The sequence below is a fragment of the Schistocerca serialis genome, chromosome 2, assembly GCF_023864345.2.
Source record: "Schistocerca serialis cubense isolate TAMUIC-IGC-003099 chromosome 2, iqSchSeri2.2, whole genome shotgun sequence".
Taxonomy (NCBI): Eukaryota; Metazoa; Arthropoda; class Insecta; order Orthoptera; family Acrididae; genus Schistocerca; species Schistocerca serialis.
The window spans coordinates 364,027,769-364,044,834 of NC_064639.1; the positions used below are offsets into that span (position 1 = coordinate 364,027,769).

Here is a 17,066-nt window from a genome sequence, read left to right on the forward strand (position 1 = left end):
GGGTCGCATGAAATCAGGTAGAAACTCCTCAGAATGAAGACATCGGATGGTCAGAGAGTCTATTGTTTGTGACACCATTACGTGCTCATTGTGGGCTCGGAACCGTAAAGTGCGACGTGGCGCGAATGACAGCCATACTACAGGCACTGCACAGCACACTGTCACAGTAGTTTTCATTTTGCGACCGACCGGACTTTAGAAAAACATTATTATGCGCAGTTTCACGTGTTCACGTTTCAGAATCCTGGGACGGCTTGTGCAATCGAATCAAGGCTCACAGGACGTGACACTAATGAACTCTTGTTTTCAGTTCTTCAAGTGCTACCAATGATGTGGAATGAATGGATTCTCGCCCTATCTGACTGCAACTTCCACTCGGGAGTCCATTTCACATTTAGATTTATGCTTAATAATGGGCCTCTGAGAGGCTTCCGAGACGAATAGATGCACAGATCAATGAAGATGGTGAAATACTGAGCTAAATATGTACAACACAGACTTACGAAGGTAAGCCTGGCTGCAAATGACGTTTCTCAATGCGTAATATTTCGAAGATTGGTCTAATGGACTTCGTCAGTTATTGCTGTCAGATTTCGAGAGGTTGGAAATGGAGGATACTTAACCAAATGGCTCTGAGCACTATGGGACTTAACTTCAGAGGTGATCAGTCCCCTAGAACTTAGAACTACTTAAACGTAACTAACCTAAGGACATCACACACATCCATGCCCGAGGCAGGATTCGATCCTGCGACCGTAGCGGTCACGCGGTTCCAGACTGTAGCGCCTAGAACCTCTCGGCCACTCCGGTCGGCGATACTTAACCCTTTCACTAGCATCGGGGCCTATGTGTTTCACAATAGCATGTAATTATTACACAGCTCACCGGTGAAGAGAAACTTGCAGATGATTTGCAGAATTATTATAACTACAACTTGCACCTACGTGTTGCACTGTCTTCTTATTTCGTTGATAATTATTAGCTCCGCTCCGTATTAGTGCGCGCCTGCATATATGCAACCCAATGAACAACAGACTTGCAAAGCGGGGTGCTGTCGGGCAATCCCGGAGAATTCGTTTTAACGGATTGACGCACGCATTGACGTTTCCGTGTCACAAACGGGGCCCATATCGAGGGCCTGTAATGTGCGTTACAAACGTGCAGATATGCTCTGTCCGCTGATGTGTGCCTGTTTTCTGTATGTCTCATAGTTTTCACGCAATCGTCTACTGAATGCCCTACATCATCCGGCGGAAAACCCGTGAAGAACATTTACACTCTATTACTTGTTCTCGGATGGCAGGCGCAGATGTGAAAGGGTTTCAATTTGGCTGAGGAGCAATACTGGTGATGGTCAGGTGTGATCGACTAGAACCTCGATGAAGAGTATGCTTCCCCGCACATTCCCATGCAGTGCAATATCTGGCCAAACTGAGGCTCCGTTCATACAATGAGGTGTTGATAACGCTCTCTCACAAGAGTACTCAGACTCTCCTTCACAGTGATCACCTAACATCTGACGCTCCTCACGCCCCTTGTACGGGGTGGTCAGAAACAACCTGAAAAGCTTGTAACGTAGTTGGTTGTTAGTTTGTAACTGTTAGTTTGTTAGAAAAAAATTCGATATGTTGCAACGTGTCAGAGTTAAAAGGCATTAAAGCTGACCAATCAGGCCATTGCGCTAGCAAATTGAAGCGGCCCACCAGATAAAATTAATGTCAGTTGTTCTCATAGCACAGATTGAAACATCCCCTTAGAAATTTTTTTATAAATGACGGTGCTGGAAAACCTCTACGTTATTTGATTTTCAAACAGCTCAGCAAAATTGAACGTACTCAGATATTCACTAAACTGACACACAATAGTTTTAGCGCAACGCAATCTTTCAATAATCCCTTCAAAAGAACGGCCCTGACTAACAGTAACCTAAACCTTTCATGAATCGCTTACCTCACAAAAATCTTCGTTACTCGAACTACTGCAATATAGTGAGAGCCAATACTGCCAGCTAAACAAAAGATTCTAACTACTGAAGGCACTAACCTACTGATAGGCATAGTTAGCAAATGAAAGATTTTGACGGAGAACAAACAATGTATTAACCTTAATAATGTTCAAAAGTCGTCATATATATCAGTTCATGATATCCAATATTAGAAATTTACTCTTTCTGATGGACACACGTCCAGATCGTCCGCCCTCAAAATTCTGCCATCTCTCCCCACATCCACCACTGCTGGCGGCTCACCTCCAACTATGCAGCGCTACGCGCTGTTCACATCCAACTTCCCAACACTACAATAGCAAATATTCCAACAATGCAAACCAGCCACAGACTGCACACAGCACAGCCAGTGATTTTCATACAGAGCGCTACGTGACGTTACCAACATAAAAGCCTAAACAGCCTACTTACAAGATGACAGCGCACGAAGCTGCATAGCCTTTCGCTCGGCTTCGGTCCTTACTACTGTCCCATGCCCGGTTTTTGTATCGATCTCTTGTCCGGTGTTAGAAAACCAAACGAAGAGCAAGTTTGACGACAACGTCTTTGGTGTGCCGCTTGAATTTCTGCACGAACTTTTCAGTGACAATTAACTCGGAAACGGTGCTGCGATTCGAATGTTTTTCATAGCGGTTATTTCTTAGCACAACCTATGTTGGTTTTCTGACCACGCTATATATTCTATCAAGCCGGGGAGCAACATTAAACAGGAATACTACTAGTGCACCCTTGTGGCCGTTCTATCTGGCACGGAGAATCGCAACGCTCGTCATTTACATATCCACCGATGGCGTGAAGCCGGCCAGAGTGGCCGAGCGGTTCCAGGCGCTACAGTCTGGAACCGCGCGACCGCTACGGTCGCAGGTTCGAATCCTGCATCGGACATGGATGTGTGTGATGTCCTTCGGTTAGTTAGGTTTAAGTAGTACTAAGTTATAGGGGACTGATGACCTCAGGTGATAAGTCCCATAGTGCTCAGAGCCATGTGAACCACGGCGTGTACGTGATCGAAGCTGCATTAACATACGACCAAGTCTTTTGAGTGCTTCACACCTTTTGAAGGAAGTGTACTTAGTCGGCGTGCCCTGTCCAATTAACATCGGAACATACATAACGAATAAGCACAAATATTAAAATAGCTTAGGCAAGGCAAACCAGTTTTTCCTCTAAAACGTACAAAGAAATTTACCTTTTTAAGCGTCCGCTTATTCCTCGACCGAATGCGCACGTTGTGTTCATAATGAGGGAGAAAGATGTGAAATATGCGCAATGAAAGTCCTCGAGGTTATACCTGGCAGCCGTAAAACGAAGCCTCGGACGAAGCTCACAGCGCAAGGTTGCTCTCCTGTGTATATGCGTGTTTAGCGATGAGCGGCATCAGGCCAGCGGCCGGAAGTCTGCACAGCGTAGCACGCGCTGCCGACATCGCGCAAGGACGCCCAGCTTCCGGCCGCGCACCGGACACGCGCGGGAGGGGCAAGAAACGCACGCACAGAGAGAGAGACGCACTCTGCACGCGCCACTAGACGACGCGGCAACCATCCCAGCTCAGCGGCCGCGTCTGTCTGATGTAGGTTTTACGGTTACCTGGCAACACTTGAAATATGCGACAGTGGTTGTACCGTGATTTACTTTCAAAGAATATTCGTATGGATTTATTTTATTTACTAGCGATTCATCAAGAACATTAACACATTTAATCACAATATGTGAGCGTGGAAGTAGTTGCCAGGGAGTAACTGATGAAATTATAAGCAAATTCCTTTTCAACAAATGGTAATTTATTCACTTTAATGGTGCCTAAAGCATTTTTTTAAAAGAAACATTTAAAATTATAATCAGAAAGCACCCTCTAAATATCAAGTTACAATTTATTCAGAGGCAGAAAGAAACAAATTTTTGACTGTATGAGCTTTCGGGCTGAGAACCTTGCCGCTCCCTTTTGACACAGCCGTAGTTACGACCTCTCACAACAACCTCTCAAAGACTACACTGCTGCAAATCTGCAACACACCAGTTTACTTTGAACTAAAAGTTTTAACAATTCACACAAGCACACAAGCTATGCACCCTGTAGGAAGGATGGAAATGGTACAAAACACTAGCATTAAAAAAATTGACTTGCCACCGAAGGTGCAACTTCATTTTAAAAAAAATAAAAAAAATAAAAACTTACGGTGGAAGGGTGGCAACTTTATATACTAAAATGACCATCTAAATAAAAGCCCATGAAATGCAATCTTATGTAAAATTATACAAGGTTGGTCAAACGAGTTAACTCGCTCTACAGTATACATATACCGCCTCTCAAGATGATAGGCAAGATAAAAACGTATTTAAGGAATTAGGCCGTTACACTCCAAGCAGTAAATTCGTTAACACACCGAATCCGACAAACATGACAGAGGCAGCTCCGAACGACAGACAGACTGCCTAACAAATGCGGACGAGAGACAAAAAACATGCTTCAAATGGCTCTGAGCACTATGGAACTTAACATCTATGGTCATCAGTCCCCTAGAACTTAGAACTACTTAAACCTAACTAACCTAAGGACATCACACAACACCCAGTCATCACGACGCATAGAAAATCCCTGACCCCGCCGGGAATCGAACCCGGGAACCCGGGCGCGGGAAGCGAGAACGCTACCGCACGACCACGAGCTGCGGACGACGAGAGACAGACGAGTATGCTGGGGACTAGAGACTGACAAAGAAAACAAGTAGAATTTACCAAGAGTAAATCACGCAACATATCACCAATCACTTTTAATAAACTGCGATTTCTCAAGAAAACCTGGCGCAGCACCCCCAAATCGCTGTCCCGAACCGTCCGCTGCCAGCCTCTTCAACGGACACAGGAAGGTGCGCCGATCTCCCGTCTTTCCAGGTCCCCGCCAACCGACCGACTGCCCGCTGCCCCATCCACGACTGCTGCTCCGTCGCAACTGCACTGCTGGTGTGTCTCCCACTCACTTCCAGACCCACGACGGCGGGAATACTGGCGCGGACCTAACCATGCAGAGGAAACACGCACACTGGCTAAACGACATCCCTGCACCAGGAAAGCACCGGGCCAAGCTCCACAAGATGGTAACTGAAGGGGCCCAGAAGCGCTCGGAGAACCAGTTACACCACGGCGTCGCAGCTCGCACCGGCCAGACCGACGTCGTGGGTTGTTCACTCCTGTTGCTCTCGTGCCGACCGCGAAGCCACTACCCCTCTTTCTCTGCCTCGTGATGACTGGGTGTTGTGTGATGTCTTTAGATTAGTTAGGTTTAAGTAGTTCTAAGTTCTAGGGGACTGATGACCATAGATGTTAAGTCCATAGCGCTCAGAGCCATTTGAATCACTTGAACCAATACCCCTCGCTATACGGCGCGGCCCACTGGACTCACGTGGCGACCTCACATGCGCCGTCGCTCAAGACGGACAAGTCATCTTGTGTCTCAGTGCGCGACCGACCAACCGATCGACCCAACCGCCAATGACCATTGCCTGAGCAAACTCGAGCAGACTGGCGGCCTAACGCGCAGATTCAGATGCAGGAACTAAGCCCCGACCAGGCGACCACTCGCTGAGTTCTCTTACTGGCGGACTGGAAAGACTCTCATTTTGCCAGCTTTAAAGGTTGATCCGAACGAAAGACATACTCCGGACGACAGACAGACTAGCAGGCTGGGGACGAGAACCTGACCCCAGACTGATCGACTGGCGTGCTCACAGCGCCCCTTAAATGCACGTGAACAGGCAACCTTTCCCCTTTCCCATCAGAGGGAGACAGCAAAGTTGCGATTGCCATAGCGGCGCCACCGCTAGAAACGGAGGGCGACTGCTTCACACTACACGCTCGTCAAAACAGCAATTTTTACCACTGCTCAGTGGTAACTAAGCTTGCAAACAGGTTTCCTCTCAAGCTAATGATAAATGTTTTCCCTCTGTAAAGAAGTTAATGAAGATATTTGTGGTACCACTAACCTTTGTGTAATGTCTCCGCTCTAGAGGCTGTCTTGTCTGTATCTTCAGTTTTTGACTAGTTTGATGCGGTCCGACCCCTCTCGTGCAAGCCGTTTCTCCTTAGAGTAGCGCTTATTCCTAAAGTCTTCAGTTCACTCTTTGAACGTATCCCTTTAGTCCAAAACATTTCGAGAGTGAATTAATAAAAAAATAGAGAAACAGATGTTGTACAAGGTCTCCTCCCACTAGAGTACAACGCACAGAACTTGCATACAACCAGACAAGACCTTGTTTGGCACGTCGTTACACTCACCCGTCACTTTGGTTAAAGCGTTGACCCTTCCTGTGAATTTCTTCACTTCGTCGTTTTGTGGGAGATCCTTATTCTTAAGTCCCGTCACCCGTGATGATTGTTTCCCAGGAAATAATTGTCCTCGTTCGGCATTTCAGCTGAATCGCGGCAAGCGTCTGTACGTCATTCATTTTCTTAGGGAGTCAAGATATCTGCGTACAAAAGTTATGGAGGAATGCGAAGTGTAAAAAAAAATTACAAAGCGAGCGTTGTTGACAGACACGGAGCAGTAAAGAAGTCTGAATGTAGATTTCTTAGTTGCTAGCCAAGACAAAAGTGATCGGCTCTAAAATAAATTAGCCTCTCAATAACAGACATGCGGTTAGATGCAGTGTGCCTCAACTCACAGTGGCACTTCTTTAGGCCTTTTCCAGTTCGGTTGACCCCAGCCGAACAATTCGTATCTCACAGCGATTTACCAAGAGTCTAAAGTGTTCCTCGGCGTAGTAGTTACTTCAGTCATACTGAGGGGCTACCATATGGTCAGCTTTTATGGCTTCTTCAAGGTTTTCTTTTATACCGGTGTCTCAAGAGAGTGGTCGTCAAGCAACGCAGCAGTTTCCTCTCACACGGCGTTGCGGCACAGTATGGGCGGACTTCCGCGTCGGGCGACGGGCGTTGGTTGCTACGCAGCCGGAAGGCGCAACTGCGGTACTCCCATTCTTCTCACGTCTGAAGAAACCACATTCGCATCCGCAAGCGCTGTCTAGCGACATTGGTTCCCATACATTTCGTCCAGCGTCGCAATACACTGCATGAGTTACTGCAATCGTATTCCTTAATGGAGTCCTGATCGTTTGATATCTTTACCCTTCTGCTATCTCAAGGAAATAAGGTTCATTATGAATTACAACAAGCAGAATGGTACGCACTGTGATACAAGAATTCACTAACTTCGCTGCTTGCTGCGGAAGTTTCAAGCACTTTCAATTTTTCTTCTTAATAGCTTTACTGAAAGTGGTCTTTGTGATATTTTGAAAGTAAAATGTGATCACTCGAAAATAGTTATAAATAAAAACAGACTTGTTAGCTACCGGCCGAAGTCAAAAAAGGCCGTCACTAGAATGAATGAAGATCACAATGTGTCCTTGGCTGTTTCCAGACAGTTCTTATAAAATTCCCGTGCAAGTTTCCTTTTACAAGGCGAATAAAACAGGAAATATACTTAGTAACGTAATTATTCGAGCGACTAAGAGCTAGTCGAGGAGAAAAATAATAATTTTCACGATATTGTGCAACGTAATTGATCAAAGCCGTGTACAGACAAAATCTGATCCCCAGTGCACCAGCTAAGTTATAGCAGTATATGTGATCCGCTTACTCTATCAGGGTAAATCTTTACTCGCCTGAGACTTCCACTGGAACTACCGTCACGCATCGAAGGGGTTCGTTAGAACAGGAAGAGGAGGAGACTAGTGTTTAACGTGCCGTCGACAACGAGACCATTACAGACGGACCACAAGCTCGGATTAAAGGAAGGCTCTATCCCGGCATTTGCCTAAATCCATTTAGGAGAATCACAGGAAACCTAAACAAGGATGGCCGGACGCGGGTTTGAACCATGGTTAGAACAGAGATGACATTGTGCTCGTGATGTGGCTAAACTGCTAATAGCTGGACGTGTTCATTCGCGATTGTGTCTTCAGTGACACTGAACTTCGCTATTATACTCAACTAGTGACACATGAGTGTAGAATCCTGCGTGGCTGAGTAAATATATAAACTGCCCTCCATAAGTTTGGAAACACCAACTTGCGTATTATAACGGAGCAAGATGGAAGTAATCTATGTGAGTTATCGGTTAGAGTACGGAATAGCAAGCTCAAATAACGGTTAATAATGACACGAACAGTATTGTACACTTAATTATTGTACATATACATACCTATTGGAACGTACTAGTATTACTCCGTTTTATGTAAACCGACGTTACCTGTCCAAGCAGTTCTACTAAACACGCCAGGTGGCGCGAGTAGACCGCATGGCTATGTAGAGGTACAATGTTTACATTTCTGTTCACTTGTAATTGTGTTTGCATGAAGGTATAACACGTCGCGAAAGTAATTGAAAATGGCCCAAAGTGCCAGATTCCTCATGAATCATGGGTGATGATAATCACTTTGCACCAAGTAGGCAATAGTGTCCGACAAATAGCAAAGAAAGTGACGATATCCATCAGCGGAGTTGTCAAAACCATACACCAGCATCGAGAAACAGGCTCCTATGGAGATCGTCCTCGCTCAGTAACACCCAGGAAAATATCAGAACGCCAGGAAAAGAATTTGGTAGTGACCAGTAAACGTAACAGCTTAAAAACTGTCCGTGAATTGACTGCTGAACTGAACGCAACGAGGGATGAGTGAGTCAACAGTGAGACGACGCCTGGCAGGCAAGAACCTCCGAGGTTATGTAGCAACAAGAAAACCACTGTTGCGCCCTATTAACAAGAAGAAAAGGCTTCAGTGGACTAAGACACACCAACATTGGACAGCGGAGGATTGGGAAAGAGTCTTATTCACTGATGAATGCAAGTTCGAAATATTTGGAAGTAAACGCCGTCAATTTGTACGCCGTTTACCCCATCAACGCTTGAATCCTCAGTGCGTAATTCCATCTGTAAAGCATGGAGGGGGTTCTGTGATGGTATGGAGATTCTTTGGAGGGAATAAAGTCGGGGATTTGGTGAAAATAGATGGAAAAAATGATCCAAAAGGATTATCATGCCATTCTCCAGCGATATTCTAAGACATCTGGTTTGCGTCTGATTGGGAAAGTGTTTGTCTTGCAGCAAGAAACATACGTCTCGCTTGTTTCAGAACTATGTGAAGTCTCTAAAGGTTCGTAAAATATTGAAAAACATGGAATGGCCGCCCCCAATCCCCCGATTGTAACCCAATCGAGAAGCTATGGGATGAATAGGATAGTAGGATCCGAAAACGGGAAATCATGAGTGGGTCACAATTGTGGGAGGTCCTGCAGCAAGAAGGGAGATTAATTCCAACTAAAACCTTGGCAAAACTGACGCAGCGCATGCCGAGAGTGTGCAAGGCAGTGATGAAAGCAAAGCGTGGCTATTCTGAGGAATCGAAAAGTAAATGGTTGCATCTTCCTGTGTATTATATGAGCTTAATAAACATTTGGAAAACAACAGAATGCATTTTATAATGTATTTCCTTTCCATTGTCTATAATTAGCTAGGTGTTTCCAAACTTATGGAGGGTAGTGTATTCTTAGGGAAAAAAAGCACCACGATATCGACGGAAAACGCAAAACTGCCGATCGATGAATGTTTGACGCCGCAGTGCAATTTCAGAGCGCATCTGGCAAGGATACTGAACAGGGGACATGTCGATACCAGGCCATAAGGCCTTTGCGAATTTCTTTCAGTGTACTCAGCTGGACAGTAACAATATACACAGCGTTTGAGGGAGGACGTGAAGTTGGTCTCAGAGGAAGCGGTTGGAGTAATCGGCGGATGACTCGACATATGAGTAGGCGCGATGGCATTCGACGATGCTGGTAGGAGTGGGTGAACCATGGCCGAACACAGTGCCAAAGTCGACATAGAGAGATGACAGAACGTAAGGACCGGGAAATAGACAGAGAGGCACTCAGCGTCATGGGTCCTTCATCATCAGCGATCCGACGTGCATCTGGTGCTTAAGTGAGCGCAAGGACCATAAATAGGCGTTTGCAGTGGTGTCGGTCTCATTCGGCCTGGAATCTCATTGACTAGAGTAGAATTGTATTCAGTGAAAAGTCCTGCTTCGAACTGAACCTTCATGACTGGTTAAGATACGTCTGGAGATGTCCCAGACAGGGGTGGGATAGCAACCTGAATGTCGCCCGCCACATGGCTCGACGGCTAGGCTTGATTGTTTGGGGTCTCATTTCATTTCATTGCAACATCCATTAATTGTCATCAGCGGCACCCTTAAAGCAAAGCAGTACGTCAACGGTATCCTACGCCTCGTGTTGTTGTCCTCCATGGCAAGACATCCTGGGCTTACATTTTACGAGAGTCACTCCAAAAGAAATGCACACTATTTTTTTAAAATCGATCTTTTATTCTACATGTTTGAAAGTTTCGCAGTGCATACATACATCCTTTAGGAACAATATTTTCATTTCTCTACATAATTTCCATCCCTCTCAAATGGCTTACGCCATCTTGGAACCAGCGCCTGTATACCCGCACGGTAAAATTTTGGACCAACCTTTTGGAGCCACTGTTTGGCAGCGTGCACAAGGGAGTCATCATCTTCAAACCCTGTTCCACAAAGAGAGTCTTTCAGTTTCCCAACTAGATGATAGTCACATGGAGCCAGGTCAGGACTGTAAGGCGGGTGTTTCAGTGTCGTCCATCCGAGTTTTGTGGTCGCTTCCACGGTTATTTGACTGACATGTGGCCGGCCGCGGTGGTCTAGCGGTTCTAGGCGCTCAGTCCGGAACTGCGCGACTGCTACGGTCGCAGGTTCGAATCCTGCCTCGGGCATGGATGTGTGTGATGTCCTTAGGTTAGTTAGGTTTAAGTGGTTCTAAGTTCTAGGGGACTGATGACCACAGATGTTAAGTCCCATAGTGCTCAGAGCCATTTTTGACTGACATGTGGCCGTGCATTGTCGTGCAACAGCAAAACATCCTGCTTTTGCCGATGTGGTCGAACACGACTCAGCTGAGCTTGAAGTTTCTTCAACGTCGTCACATATGGATCTAAATTTATGGTGGTTCCACTTGGCATGATGTCCACAAGCAAGAGTCCTTTGGAATCGAAAAACACCGTAGCCATAACTTTTCCAGCAGAAGGTGTGGTCTTGATTTTTTTTTCTTGGGTGAATTTGCATTATGCTCCTCCATTTATTGCCTCTTCGTCTCTGGTGAAAACTGATGGAGCCATGTTTCATCATCTGTCACAATTCTTCCAAGAAATTCATCTCCACCATTCTCGTACTGTTCCAAAAGTTCCCTGCATACCGTTTTGCTTGTTTCTTTGTGAGCCACTATCAACATCCTGGGAACCCACCTGGCACAAATCTTTTTTAACGCCTAACACTTTCAGTATTCTGCAAACACTTCCTTCCCATATCCCAACGTAGCGTGACAATTCGTTCATTGTGTTGCGTCTGTCAGCAGTCACCAATTCGTTAACTCTCTGCACATTGTCTGGAGTGTGTGCAGTACGAGGCCTGCCGCTGCGAGGACAATCCTCAATATTGCCGTGCCCGATTTCATCACTTAACCTGCTTGCCCACCGACTAACTGTACTGCGATCGACGGCAGCGTCACCTTACACCTTTTTCAACCTCTTGTGGATGTTTCCCACTGTCTCGTTTGCACAGCAAATGAATTCTATGACAGCACGTTGCTTCTGACGGACAAGTGTAGCTGCCATCTTGACGACATGCTGTGACGCCTCGACTCACGGGAACGGGTTGAACTAAGTTTGAAAACAAGCGGGAAGGGTTTATCTACACACTGTAAAACTTTCACACAGGCAGTATGAAAACTGTATTTTTACAAAAATAGTGTGCATTTCTTTTGGAGTGACCCTGGTAGCAAGATAATGCCCACCTGCCCATGGTGAGAGTTTCTGCTGCTTGCCTTCGTGCTCGTCAAACCCCGCCTTGGCCATCAAGATCTCCGGATCTCTCCCCAATCTGGAACGTTTGGAGCATTACGGGCAGGGCCTTCAAATCAGCGCCGACCGCGGTGGTCGTGCGGTTCTAGGCGCTCCAGTCCGGAGCCGCGCTGCTGCTACGGTCGCAGGTTCGAATCCTGCCTCGGGCATGGATGTGTGTGATGTCTTTAGGTTAGTTAGGTTTAATTAGTTCTAAGTTCTAGGGGACTGATGACCACAGCAGTTGAGTCCCGTAGTGCTTAGAGCCATTTGAGCCATATTTTTCAAATCAGATTGAGATTTTGACGCGCCGGATGGACAAATTTCGTCAGTATACCTCTATGGAGGGCATCCAGCTCGATCAGTGTCAAGCCGAATAACTGCTTGCGTAAGGGACGGAGATGGATCAACGCGTTATCGACTTGCTCAGTTCGTGAAGCACTTTCTCTTGAATAAGTCATCCAATTTTTCTGAAACTGTTATCATTAGTTTGTAAGCACATGTACAGCAAACCTGCGGATTTCCGTCCCATTCCGATAATCCATTCGTGTTGCGTCGTTATTATTGTCTTAGAGTGTATTTAAAACAGCTTACAAGGCGATAGAAAATGGCGTCAGATAATACAAAATCCGAAATTTGTCATGTTGTCAAATACAACTGTTTGACTTCAGTGACCTATCACGGATTTTATTTTATTTCAAGCTGTTGTAAATATTATTGGATACCTGATGACGGTCCGTGCGCATTGTATAATAGAGAAATTTCTTGTAAGCAGCTCTTGGCAGCGAATTGTGAAGTTTTACAAATATTTAGTGGCTGTAAGACTTTCGTGAGCAGTTCTTAGCAATGGTGAGTCATGACATTTTCCGAATAACTAGTAGTAATTTATAATGTTCTCATTTAAACTCAAGGCCTGGTGCAAAACACGTCTTTCTTTAAATTCATCGAGGCTTTGTCGTCCTCACATGGGAAGTCAATCGAATAATTTGGCACATGGACCACGGCCTCTCAGCCCGATAGGTTTAACAGAAATGAACGCCGGTCTCGAATGGGTTTCTTGCAATGCTATACTGGTTACATTGGCGTGAAACTCTGACGGCTTCCGACTTGCCGTTGTGAAAGGTACGGCACGTGCCGAAACTGTTCCGACTTTTCGGGCCAGACTTTGCTATTTCCCCGGCGGCGGCCGGTTGCACTCGCTACGCTGGACCGGCGCTCACCGGTGCTGTTCCAATCCTCCGGGCCGGACTGGACGGTAATAGCTTATTGATCACAACCGCTGCATTCGGCCCGTACCCGCCAGACGCCCTCGAAATTCGTTGCCGGCTCACGCGGCCGCTCGGGGAATAGCCTTAGCGCCTCAAGTCTGAGTGGCGCGTTCCGTATCGCCTCGGAAAAATATTAAACTTTCCGCTTCCTTTCGCAGTATTTCTCAGCTCCGTGGACTTCCCCAAGAGGCACCGTCCTTCCCTCTCTCCCTCCCTCCCTCCCTCTCTCTCTCTCTCTCTCTCTCTCTCTCTCTCTCTCTCTCTCTCTCTCTCTCCCTCCCTCCCCCTCCCTCTCCCTCTCCCACCCCTTCCTCTACGTTACACGCTGGCTCACAGAAGTGCATTTTCGTATACCCGTTGGTTGCGAGAATCCTCGTTTTCCACGGTCATATTGCATATTTACTGCAGATGTAGCTATTTTACTATTGAGGGTAAAATCTTCAAGGTTTTTAAGCTGCGTCATGTGCCTCTTCATAATTCTTCTTACACAGTCGACGTTTCCGTGTCTCTTTTGGTGTGCCGAGTTAGCTAGCCAGAAGGTCCTTAAAAAGATACCAGTACGTGGGACGAAACGCCGGTTTTTTATTGCATTCTACAGAACAGCTACTAAAACAACAATGATTTTTGCAAACACACAAACAAACAAAATGAACCTCATGATCATAAATTAACTCATAACTGCAGCCTTGAATTAAAAGATTATTTTAGCTTCGTATTACTTGGAGTACAGTTCCGAGAAGCATTAACTGCGCAAAACGCATCCAGTGGCTACGGCACAAGCGTGGCGAGCTACCAGATGTTTAGTTCCAGTAAAAGAATAAACTGATTTCGTCACGCATTAATGTTAGCATCTGTTACATGGCTAATGAAAAACTCATTTAAGCATTGCACTGATGATACATCATTTACATTTTTCGCAGTTTCCTTTTTCATACGGTTTTATGTCAAAATGTTGTTATAATTTTGTAATTAGACATGACTGTCTTAAGGAGAGCCACTATATGTAAGTTTATTCAAATTTATTTGACTTCCGTACAGTAGTGAAACTATTGTCGCAGTAAAATACAGAAAGTTTACAGGTCTAGTTTCGGTGAAGCTAAGTCACCATTATCAAATGTAACAAGTATGAAATAAGTCTACTATTAATTATGAGAACCTGAAAGGTAAGTAACATCTAACCACAACACCTTTGTCATAGGAAACTACACTGATAATTTATGTTAAATTAAACCTCAAAGCGTACCTATCGTGTTATTATGGAATTTTAGTATGTTTAAAAAATTGGCGACTGTTAATTATTGTAAGTGCTTAAGCCGGTGCCGTAATAAGGCCAGTCAGTGAAGACGAGAAGATGTGGAATGTGGTAAATAATTCGTGCAGTCGCATGTTTTTGTACAGCGGTACGAAGGAGTGCCTTGAACAACGCAGTAGTAACCTTGGGTGTGGGGGTGCGTTTGAAAGTAATTTTTGTACGGTTTTCTTGAATAAACTACCGAGATTTGCGAAAATGTGTCCTCGTATAAAATTTAACTACATTAAATTTCCTACGTGAAAGGTCCAGATCATTTTTCTGTAGGACTAACAGTTTGCGCTTAAGGAGCGAGCGAATATAAAAATCTCGCGCATGAGTCTTAAAGTCCAGATACACTGAAGAGCTAAAGAAACTGGCACACCCGGCTAATCTCGTGTAGGGCCCCCCACGAGCACGCAGAAATGTCGCAACACGACGTGGCATGGACTCCGCTAATGTCTAAAGTACTGCTGAAGAGAATTACCACCATGAATCCTGCAGGGCTGTCGATAGATTCGTAAGATTATGAGGGCTTGGAGATCTCTTCTGAACAGCACATCGATAATCGACGTAAGAGTTTTCTGGGTATGGTACCGCGTCATAATGTATAACACTAGTGCTGCTGGAGAAAAACCAACGCTTCGGCCACGACTGCAGCAGTAGTTTTATACATTATGACGCGATACCATAGCCAAAAACTTTTATGTCGACTGACTCTGGCCACGGAATCCTAAGCAATTATATGCTCAATAATGTTCATATCTGGGGAGTTTGGTGGCCAGCGGAAGTGTTTAAACTGAGACGAGTGTTCCTGGAGCCTCTCTGTAGCAATTCTGAACGTGTAGGATGTCGCATTGTCGTCCTGGAATTGCCCAAGTCCGCCCGAATGCACAATGGACATGAACGTATGCAAGTGATGAGACTGGATGCTTACGTGTTACCTGGCAGGATCATATTTAGACGTGACAGGGGTCCCATATCACTCCAACCGCACACTCCCCACACCACTACAGAGCCTCCACCAGCTTGAACAGTCCTGTGCTGACATGCAAGGTCCATGGCTTCATGAGGTAGTCTCCATACCCGTACACGTCCATCCGCTCGATACAATTCGAAACGAGACTCGTCCGACCAGGCAACATGTTTCCAGTCATCAACAGTCCATTGTCGGTGTTGACGGCCCCAGGCAATGCGTAAAATTTTGTGCCGTGCAGTCATCATGGGTACACGAATGGGCCTTCGGCTCGGATAGCCGATATCAGTGATGTTTCGTTGAATGGTTGACACGTGTTGATGGCCCAGTATCGTAGAGGATGGCAGCCAGTCGAGGAATATTTTAGGGAATTTGTTCAAGAAGTTTATTTCAAAGGCCCAGTGGAATCTTTACAAGTTTTCTCCCTGAGTAATTCACGACGTGTCTACGTGACACAAGTCGCTTGTCTTTCAAAACCGAGGCAGTTCTGTCCAGTTAAAACCGCTGACAATAGACGCCCTGAGCCCTCTGCTGAAACTGCTAGCGAATTCACGCCATTGATTTTAGCCAATAGCGTGCGCGGGAAACCGATCACGTGTGTGGACGCCGGAGCGTCCTGCGGTGCAGAACACACTTGCTTCTCTCTTTTGGAATCCAGACTTCGAGGAGCACAGACGTCTTCTTGGAAGGCAGAGCCTCTGGCTCTGCTTTTAACGACCGACCATCAACGTAAGTCAACATGAACCGCTTCCCCTTCCGTTGCCCATTTCATTTAATTGTTCGCCCTCCTAGACTGGCCTAAACCTGCTAACTTACGACCCCAGGCGTGCCTTTTGTACGCCTTATATTGAAATCTCTTTATTGTACTTAATTCCCTGTTTTGTCATCTAACGGCAGCCCTGGATGCCCACTCTCTAATCGTGACTTCTCGACCTCCTGCACACTGTCGTCACGAGGTATATGTAACAACCGCCTCCCCCTGTTTCCCAAACACTGTATGTCAGAAGTACCCTTATACTTTACAATTGGTATAAAAAGTGGGATAAACTTTACAGCATTGAAGTCTGCAGCAATTTGTGGAAAGGGCTGCACTTCTGTCACGCTGAACGTTTCTCTTCAGTCGTCGTTGGTCCCGTTCTTGAAGGATCTTTTTCCGGCCACAGCGATGTCGGAGATTTGATGTTTCGCCGTATTCCTGATATTCACGGTACACTCGTGTAATTGTCGTACGGGGAAATCGCCACTACATCGCTACCTCGGAGATGTTGTGTCCCATCGCTCGTGCGCCATCTATTACACCACTTGTAAACTCACTTGAGTCTTGATAACCTGCCATTGCAGCAGCAGTAACCGATCTAATAACTGCACCAAACACTTGTTGTCTAATATAGGCGTTGCCGACCGCAGCGACGTATTCTGCCTGTTTACATACGAGGGCATTTCGAAAAGTAAAGATACAATGGCTCGCAGTCCTTAAATAGAACATTTATTTAGAAAACGTCAGTTACATCTTATTAACTGGATTATTTCTTATTTTTCGACATAATCACCCCCGTTATCCAAACATTTGTTAAGTCGGTGCACAAGCTTTTGTATCCCAC

The 17,066-nt window shown here is 45.7% G+C and overlaps 1 protein-coding gene across 1 annotated transcript in view; it reads left to right on the forward strand.

The window, feature by feature from the left end:
* Positions 1-17,066, forward strand: part of LOC126455987 (rap1 GTPase-activating protein 1-like) — an 891,623-nt gene that overhangs the window by 366,820 nt on the left and 507,737 nt on the right. The gene's annotated exons all lie outside the window — the stretch shown is intronic.